This window comes from Drosophila suzukii, chromosome X (assembly GCF_043229965.1).
Source record: "Drosophila suzukii chromosome X, CBGP_Dsuzu_IsoJpt1.0, whole genome shotgun sequence".
Lineage (NCBI taxonomy): Eukaryota > Metazoa > Arthropoda > Insecta > Diptera > Drosophilidae > Drosophila > Drosophila suzukii.
This window is the reverse complement of record NC_092084.1, coordinates 27215724-27225011: the sequence shown is the minus strand read 5'-3', so window position 1 is coordinate 27225011 and position 9288 is coordinate 27215724. Positions and strand designations below refer to the sequence as shown.

Here is a 9288-nt window from a genome sequence, read left to right as displayed (position 1 = left end):
TTACTAGTGCCGCCCCTCACTAGGTTTATATATCTTATTGCATTGATATACAATTTATTCTTATTTATATGGCATTTATATGCCATATCTATACAATTCCTTCATATTTCGATGTATACTTGCTAGATTATACATTGTTATGCCTTATAGGTATTATACCTATAAGCCATATCCATACGATTCACTTATATAAATATATGTATATTTTTCAATACATTATTTTTTTTCACTTTTGTATGGATTTTTATGCATATCCATACATTTATATGGATATGCTTGGCGGTCTTAATAGTATTGACAAACTTATATGCATAACATAGGTTTTGACCAATACGAGGAGGGGCCCGCCAACGACCACCTCCCTATAGTAGTTTTTGGACCCATGATCTTCTAAAAGCATGTTTACAGTACTAGTGTCACCCTCACTAGGTTTATATATCGTGTTTCAGTGATATACGGGTAAATTTTACCATTTATTCTTAAGTATATGGCATTTATATGCCATATCTATATAATTCAATCATATTTTAATGTATATTTATTATATTATACATTATTATGCCTTATAGGTATTATACCTATAAGCCATATCCATACGATTCATTTACTAGTGCCGCCCCTCACTAGGTTTATATATCTTATTGCATTGATATACAATTTATTCTTATTTATATGGCATTTATATGCCATATCTATACAATTCCTTCATATTTCGATGTATACTTGCTAGATTATACATTGTTATGCCTTATAGGTATTATACCTATAAGCCATATCCATACGATTCACTTATATAAATATATGTATATTTTTCAATACATTATTTTTTTTCACTTTTGTATGGATTTTTATGCATATCCATACATTTATATGGATATGCTTGGCGGTCTTAATAGTATTGACAAACTTATATGCATAACATAGGTTTTGACCAATACGAGGAGGGGCCCGCCAACGACCACCTCCCTATAGTAGTTTTTGGACCCATGATCTTCTAAAAGCATGTTTACAGTACTAGTGTCACCCTCACTAGGTTTATATATCGTGTTTCAGTGATATACGGGTAAATTTTACCATTTATTCTTAAGTATATGGCATTTATATGCCATATCTATATAATTCAATCATGTTTTAATGTATATTTATTATATTATACATTATTATGCCTTATAGGTATTATACCTATAAGCCATATCCATACGATTCATTTACTAGTGCCGCACCTCACTAGGTTTATATATCTTATTGCATTGATATACAATTTATTCTTATTTATATGGCATTTATATGCCATATCTATACAATTCCTTCATATTTCGATGTATACTTGCTAGATTATACATTGTTATGCCTTATAGGTATTATACCTATAAGCCATATCCATACGATTCACTTATATAAATATATGTATATTTTTCAATACATTATTTTTTTTCACTTTTGTATGGATTTTTATGCATATCCATACATTTATATGGATATGCTTGGCGGTCTTAATAGTATTGACAAACTTATATGCATAACATAGGTTTTGACCAATACGAGGAGGGGCCCGCCAACGACCACCTCCCTATAGTAGTTTTTGGACCCATGATCTTCTAAAAGCATGTTTACAGTACTAGTGTCACCCTCACTAGGTTTATATATCGTGTTTCAGTGATATACGGGTAAATTTTACCATTTATTCTTAAGTATATGGCATTTATATGCCATATCTATATAATTCAATCATATTTTAATGTATATTTATTATATTATACATTATTATGCCTTATAGGTATTATACCTATAAGCCATATCCATACGATTCATTTACTAGTGCCGCCCCTCACTAGGTTTATATATCTTATTGCATTGATATACAATTTATTCTTATTTATATGGCATTTATATGCCATATCTATACAATTCCTTCATATTTCGATGTATACTTGCTAGATTATACATTGTTATGCCTTATAGGTATTATACCTATAAGCCATATCCATACGATTCACTTATATAAATATATGTATATTTTTCAATACATTATTTTTTTTCACTTTTGTATGGATTTTTATGCATATCCATACATTTATATGGATATGCTTGGCGGTCTTAATAGTATTGACAAACTTATATGCATAACATAGGTTTTGACCAATACGAGGAGGGGCCCGCCAACGACCACCTCCCTATAGTAGTTTTTGGACCCATGATCTTCTAAAAGCATGTTTACAGTACTAGTGTCACCCTCACTAGGTTTATATATCGTGTTTCAGTGATATACGGGTAAATTTTACCATTTATTCTTAAGTATATGGCATTTATATGCCATATCTATATAATTCAATCATGTTTTAATGTATATTTATTATATTATACATTATTATGCCTTATAGGTATTATACCTATAAGCCATATCCATACGATTCATTTACTAGTGCCGCACCTCACTAGGTTTATATATCTTATTGCATTGATATACAATTTATTCTTATTTATATGGCATTTATATGCCATATCTATACAATTCCTTCATATTTCGATGTATACTTGCTAGATTATACATTGTTATGCCTTATAGGTATTATACCTATAAGCCATATCCATACGATTCACTTATATAAATATATGTATATTTTTCAATACATTATTTTTTTTCACTTTTGTATGGATTTTTATGCATATCCATACATTTATATGGATATGCTTGGCGGTCTTAATAGTATTGACAAACTTATATGCATAACATAGGTTTTGACCAATACGAGGAGGGGCCCGCCAACGACCACCTCCCTATAGTAGTTTTTGGACCCATTATCTTCCAAAAGCATGTTTACAGTACTAGCGTCACCCTCACTAGGTTTATATATCGTGTTTAAGTGATATACGGGTAAATTTTACCATTTATTCTTAAGTATATGGCATTTATATGCCATATCTATATAATTCAATCATGTTTTAATGTATATTTATTATATTATACATTATTATGCCTTATAGGTATTATACCTATAAGCCATATCCATACGATTCATTTACTAGTGCCGCCCCTCACTAGGTTTATATATCTTAATTGCATTGATATACAATTTATTCTTATGTATATGGCATTTATATGCCATATCTATACAATTCCTGCATATTTCGATGTATATTTGCTAGATTATACATTGTTATGCCTTATTGGTATTATACCTATAAGCCATATCCATACGATTCACTTATATAAATATATGTATATTTTTCAATACATTATTTTTTTTTCACTTTTGTATGGATTTGTATGCATATCCATACATTTATATGGATATGCTTGGCGTTCTTTATAGTATTGACAACCTCATATGTATAACATAGGTTTTGACCAATACGAGGAGGGGCCCGCCAACGACCACCTCCCTATAGTAGTTTTTTACCCCGAGCTCTGCCAAAATCATGTTTACAGTACTAGTGCCACCCTTCACTAGGTTTTTATATCTTATTTCAGTGATATAAGTGTTAATCATTCTATTTATTCTTATGCATATGGCATTTAAAAGCCATATCTATACAATTCATTCATATTTCAATGTATATTTATAATATTAAACCATATTATGACATATAGGTAATATACCTGTAAGCCATATCTATACGATTCATTCACTAGTGCCGCCCCTCACTAGGTTTATATATCTCATTTCAGTGATATATGGGTAAACTCTATTATTTTTCATATGACACTTATATGCTGCCATATATATAAAAATGCATTTATATTTCAACGTATATATATTTACTATATTATACATTAATATGCCTTAAAGGTATTATATCTACTATAAGCCATATCCATACGATTCATTTATATAAATACATATATGTATAATTTTCTATACATAAATTTTTTTTTATTAATATATGGGTTTCCTAAGCATATCCATATAATCCATTTAGTCTTATATGGATTAGATTGGTCTTCTTTATTGTATTGCCAAACTCATATTGATAACATAAGTTTTGAACAATAAGAGCAGCCGCCAACCAACCAACCGCCGCTACCATTACTTACTTTTATATATGTCCTCTTTATTTTAATGGTCTCTTTATTTGAATTTCAATACCATAGGAATATTTATACATCGAATATGTTTGCCACTAATTTTTCGCGTCACTTATAATATGACGATACAGACTTGCTACCATAACATAAGTTTTGAACAATAAGAGGAGCAGCCGCCAACCAACCAACCAACCAACCAACCAACCACTGCTACCATTGGAGGAACATATACTTACTTATTATATGGCCTCTCTCTGTACTTTAATGGTCTCTTTACTTGAATTTGAATACCATAGGAATATTTATATACATCGAATATGTTTGCCATTAATTTTTCGCGTCACTTATAATATGACGATACAGACTTGCTACCATAACATAAGTTTTGAACAATAAGAGGAGCAGACACCAACCAACCAACCGCTGCTACCATTGGAGGAACATATACTTACTTTTATATATGTCCTCTTTATTTGAATGGTCTCTTCATTTGAATATTAATACCATAGGAATATTTATACATCGAATATTGTTTGCCACTAATTTTTCGCGTCACTAATAATATGACGATACAGACTTGCTACCATAACATAAGTTTTGAACAATAAGAGGAGCAGACACCAACCAACCAACCGCTGCTACCATTGGAGGAACATACACTTACTTTTATATATGTCCTCTTTACTTGCATTATCAAAATACCATAGGAATATTTATACATGGAATATGTTTGCCACTTTATCATCGCGTCACTAATAAAGATGACGATACATTTTGTTTGTTCAATATTTATTTATAATAATATATTGTTTCTTTTATAGGTCTCTTATATTAGTAGACCTTTTGCGCGTGTTCTGCGCTGTTGCAAGCAAGCATAAATTATTATGCCGCTTGCAACATTTTTATTATCGAATCATCAAGCAAAGGATAAGCTTCAGTGGATCGCAGTATGGCAGCTGCTCAACCACTTACAACACCTTGCCTGTTACAAAAGTCGTTTACAATTGATTCTAGGCTTTGTCATTGTATTAAATAATGCTTTTATATGTAACTAGCGCGGCATCAGGTGATCAAAGATCCTCCCAATTTACTATGTTACAAATTACATTGGCATCACATCCATTGTCGTTTATAAAGTAAATTATAAACTTTAAATGGTTTAGAAGCCATACAATGCAAATTGCCCCTTATTTATCATTGCAGTCCAGCACGGATACGACCTTAGAGGCGTTCAGGCATAATCCAACGGACGTAGCGTCATACCACTGTTCGCTCGAACAAGTATTGTGCCATTGGTCCGTACCTGCGGTTCCTCTCGTACTACGCAGGAATGCTGTCGCAACAACGTTTTGTCATTAGTAGGGTAAAACTAACCTGTCTCACGACGGTCTAAACCCAGCTCACGTTCCCTTGCATGGGTGAACAATCCAACGCTTGGTGAATTTTGCTTCACAATGATAGGAAGAGCCGACATCGAAGGATCAAAAAGCGACGTCGCTATGAACGCTTGGCCGCCACAAGCCAGTTATCCCTATGGTAACTTTTCTGACACCTCTTGTTAAAAACTCTTTAAACCAAAAGGATCGATAGGCCGAGCTTTTGCTGTCCCTGTGTGTACTGAACACCGAGATCAAGTCAGCATTTGCCCTTTTGCTCTATGTGTGGTTTCTGTCCGCACTGAGCTGGCCTTGGGACACCTCCGTTATTATTTGAGAGATGTACCGCCCCAGTCAAACTCCCTACCTGGCAATGTCCTTGAATTGGATCATACCTGAGTAATTGGAGTTATACCAAATTTTCAAATCAAAAATACATAAATGCACCGTTTTATTAAAGAATTTGTTTGCGATTATATAACAAACTCGTGATACTTTGATCAAGAAGCTTGCATCAAAACCCAATACCATAAGATATAATAAATATATCCGTATAATGGCTAGGAAATGATACACGTTCCATTTAATCAAGTAAGTAAGGAAACAATAAGAGTAGTGGTATTTCATTGGCGATACCAAACCGAAGTCTAATATCTCCCACTTATTCTACACCTCTTATGTCTCCTTACACTGCCAGATTAGAGTCAAGCTCAAAAGGGTCTTCTTTCCCCGCTAATTATTCCAAGCCCGTTCCCTTGGCTGTGGTTTCGCTAGATAGTAGATAGGGACAGTAGGAATCTCGTTAATCCATTCATGCGCGTCACTAATTAGATGACGAGGCATTTGGCTACCTTAAGAGAGTCATAGTTACTCCCGCCGTTGACCCGCGCTTACTTGAATTTCTTCACTTTGACATTCAGAGCACTGGGCAGAAATCACATTGTGTCAACACCCGCTAGGGCCATCACAATGCTTTGTTTTAATTAGACAGTCGGATTCCCCAAGTCCGTGCCAGTTCTGAATTGATTGTTAATTGATAATCGTTATAATTAATAAGAACTAATTGGTTTAACCCAATTAGTATTCTTAAAAATTTTAGCAAGAAAGTTCCACAATTGGCTACGTAACTAAACTATCCGGGGAACAAGTGACCAACATAAATGCCAGACACTCTATTTACCCAGAACGAGCACATAAACCATGTTATTGTTTCCCAATCAAGCCCGACTATCTCAATCTTCAGAGCCAATCCTTATCCCGAAGTTACGGATCTAATTTGCCGACTTCCCTTACCTACATTATTCTATCGACTAGAGACTCTTCACCTTGGAGACCAGCTGCGGATATTGGTACGGCCTGTTGAGAAGTTTGCGTGTCCCCACCATAAATTTTCAAGGTCCGAGGAGAAAATATCGACACAACAGTATATGTCATGCTCTTCTAGCCCATCTACCATATCTCTCTGCGAAAGACTTCCATGGTAGTACGGCTATAAAACAGAAAAGAAAACTCTTCCGATATCTCTCGACGGCTTCTTTATGGTCGTTCCTGTTGCCAGGATGAGCACGAGGCCCATATTTAATAACAAACGGATACTCAACAGGTTACGGAATTGGAACCGTATTCCCTTTCGTTCAAAATTATTCAAGTATATTAATTAGCTTGATTTATATAATATAATATATTTGTATGGCATTTGTGTTTTACTTGAAAATTTTCGGCTTTCGCCTTGAACTTAGGACCGACTAACTCGTGATCAACCACTGTTCACACGAAACCCTTCTCCACTTCAGTCCTCCAAGGTCTCATTCGATTATTTGCTACTACCACCAAGATCTGTACCAATGGCAGCTCCATGCAGGCTTGCGCCAAACACTTCTACGCATACCATTGTACCTTCCTACTCACTAAAGTTTCAAAATTTATATCACAAGTAATATAAATCATCTACTTTAGCGGTAATGTATAGGTATACAACTTAAGCGCCATCCATTTTAAGGGCTAGTTGCTTCGGCAGGTGAGTTGTTACACACTCCTTAGCGGATTTCGACTTCCATGATCACCGTCCTGCTGTTTTAAGCAACCAACGCCTTTCATGGTATCTGCATGAGTTGTTAATTTGGGCACCGTAACATTACGTTTGGTTCATCCCACAGCGCCAGTTCTGCTTACCAAAAGTGGCCCACTGGGCACATTATATCATAACCTTGAACTTCATATCAAGAAAGTTAAGGTTCTTACCCATTTAAAGTTTGAGAATAGGTTAAGATCGTTTCGACCCTAAGGCCTCTAATCATTCGCTTTACCAGATAAGATTATTTTATATAACATTAAAATGCACCAGCTATCCTGAGGGAAACTTCGGAAGGAACCAGCTACTAGATGGTTCGATTGGTCTTTCGCCCCTATACTCAATTCTGACAATCGATTTGCACGTCAGAACTGTTTCGGTCTTCCATCAGGGTTTCCCCTGACTTCAACCTGATCAAGTATAGTTCACCATCTTTCGGGTCACAGCATATATGCTCAAGGTACGTTCCAGTTAGAGGCATAAATAATATAAATATCATTATACATAACTATATAGAACGCCCCGGGATTGTGTTAATTAGCTATAAATAGTTAAAAAACTAATCCCATTATTAGTCAAGTTAATTACGCTATTAGGTTTATATCCCAATAACTTGCACATATGTTAGACTCCTTGGTCCGTGTTTCAAGACGGGTCCCGAAGGTATCCTGAATCTTTCGCATTGTTAATCATACAAGTGCATATAATAAACACAAAAATCAATGATAATTATGCCATTATATAATTCCGAAAAATTAACGCACTGTATTCATATAAATCTATCAGCACTTTATCAAATTAATAACATTTATTCTGTGTTAAAATGCAAGCAAATTAATTTGAATAAACTATAAGTTATATTTTATGATAAATTTTGTATGCTAATAGATTACAATGTCCTTATATGGAAAAAATGCACACTATTATCATAATATTGTTTAAATATTACAATTTTAATGATGAATTTTCCATAACGGATATTCAGGTTCATCGGGCTTAACCTCTAAGCAGTTTCACGTACTGTTTAACTCTCTATTCAGAGTTCTTTTCAACTTTCCCTCACGGTACTTGTTTACTATCGGTCTCATGGTTATATTTAGTTTTAGATGGAGTTTACCACCCACTTAGTGCTGCACTATCAAGCAACACGACTCTTTGGAAACATCATCTAGTAATCATTAACGTTATACGGGCCTGGCACCCTCTATGGGTAAATGGCCTCATTTAAGAAGGACTTAAATCGTTAATTTCTCATACTAGAATATTGACGCTCCATACACTGCATCTCACATTTGCCATATAGACAAAGTGACTTAGTGCTGAACTGATTTCTTTTCGCTCGCCGCTACTAAGAAAATCCTGGTTAGTTTCTTTTCCTCCCCTAATTAATATGCTTAAATTCAGGGGGTAGTCCCATATGAGTTGAGGTTGTGTATAACTTTTATTTGCAATTAATTCTTTATATATAATGATAAAACATTTTATTAAATTCGTTATATTTATATATATATATTTGTATGGCATTTGTTTGGTCTAACGAATCAACGAAGAATAATAATATAGTCAACGGCTTTCTATTTTCTAATCGTTAATAAGAGACAATTCTAGATAAATTTTTTATGCTAGACATTTCTCAGTATTATTTGATTGAAAAAGAAAATATTTCTCTTCGTTTTTCACATTCAAATTAATTTACTAATGTGAGATAATGTTTTTCATATATTTGTTAATATTATGAATAAAATAATTAAATTATTATTATCCAATAATATACCATATGCTTATAAAATTTCATTATAAAATTTGTATAAACA

General features: G+C 33.7%; 1 non-coding gene across 1 annotated transcript; it reads right to left on the bottom strand.

Annotated features, from left to right (window-relative positions):
- Positions 1 to 4935: 4935 nt before the first annotated feature.
- LOC118879292 (large subunit ribosomal RNA) lies at positions 4936 to 8905 on the bottom strand. The gene has a single exon (XR_005015696.3). It is a non-coding gene; the product is annotated as a large subunit ribosomal RNA (ribosomal RNA).
- Between the last annotated feature and the right edge of the window lie 383 nt (positions 8906 to 9288).